Source organism: Abrus precatorius, unplaced genomic scaffold (assembly GCF_003935025.1).
Source record: "Abrus precatorius isolate BTA unplaced genomic scaffold, Abrus_2018 Scaffold8, whole genome shotgun sequence".
NCBI lineage: Eukaryota > Viridiplantae > Streptophyta > Magnoliopsida > Fabales > Fabaceae > Abrus > Abrus precatorius.
This window is the reverse complement of record NW_020874428.1, coordinates 13,251,798-13,253,048: the sequence shown is the minus strand read 5'-3', so window position 1 is coordinate 13,253,048 and position 1,251 is coordinate 13,251,798.

Here is a 1,251-nt window from a genome sequence, read left to right as displayed (position 1 = left end):
TAATTTAGAGAGAGTGAGAGTTGCAAGACGCTCACCTTTATATTTGATTAATAAAAGGTATGACCATTGCATCTTATGTTTCTTCTAATCATTTTATTTTAGTTTTGTTAAGTTATGTGCAGGACACCTAACTTGTATTCTGATTTTAGGGATTATTGTCAGTCATTGAAGAGTTGTTCCCTAGGTAGAACAAAGGTTTTGTATTAGACACTTATATAGTAACTTCAAAAAGGTATATCTAGGTAAATAATTAAAAGAGTTTATGTGGAAGACAGTAAAGGCAACTCATCCACAAGAGTGAAAAAAATATATGAAAGAAATGAGAAACATTAATGAAAAACGTTTAAGCATCTCTTAAAGATCCCTCAAGATATTAAAGTAAGTCAAAGTTTTCTTTCTAATCTAAGATTGATGTGGTTGTAAATAAAATGTTTAAAATATTTAACAATGTCGTAATGAGACATAAACAAAAGATAATTGTTATAATAATGGAAGATATAAGGGGTGTATCTAATGGAAAGATGGGGTGGAAATAGAAAAAAGTCACATTGTTCATCATATATCCAGTAAATAAACTCAACTTGTGAAAATCTACTGTCTACTCCGACATCTTATTCTCACCAATAAAAAAAAAAGATCAAAGAATTTAAGGAATAAAGATACAATTGAGAAGATTTCATCTTAAAGTTAATGAATAAAAAAAATAAACCCAATAAAAAGAACTAACATGAAAAAAAATTTAAGAAAAAAATAAATAAAAAATTTAAGAACAAAACTAAAATTTATCATAAAGTTAATAAACAAAAAGACTAATTTTACCTAAATAGTATTATAAAATAATAAAATGATATAAACATCACATTTATAAAGAGAAAAAAATAGCTATCTTTCCTAGAATTTAATTATAATTTGAAATATATTTAACACTATATATAGTATATTAATAAAATCATACAGAGTTTTAAATTAACATAAAAATTAAATTATATATTTTGCACAATGAAAATGAATAATAAAAGTTAAAAAATATATTTTATATTTTTAATAATATATTATCCATCTTAAAAGTATTTTAAAATAAAATAAGTACAAAATAAATAGCAAAAAAGTTAATATTTATTTTGTATCATTCATTTGATCACTGTTTTTTTTGTGTAATTTGTAATTGTTAAATTTTTAATTTTGTAATCTTTTATTAGTTTTTCAATCAAATTGTGTATTTATTTTGTATTCTTTAATTTTATTTATTTA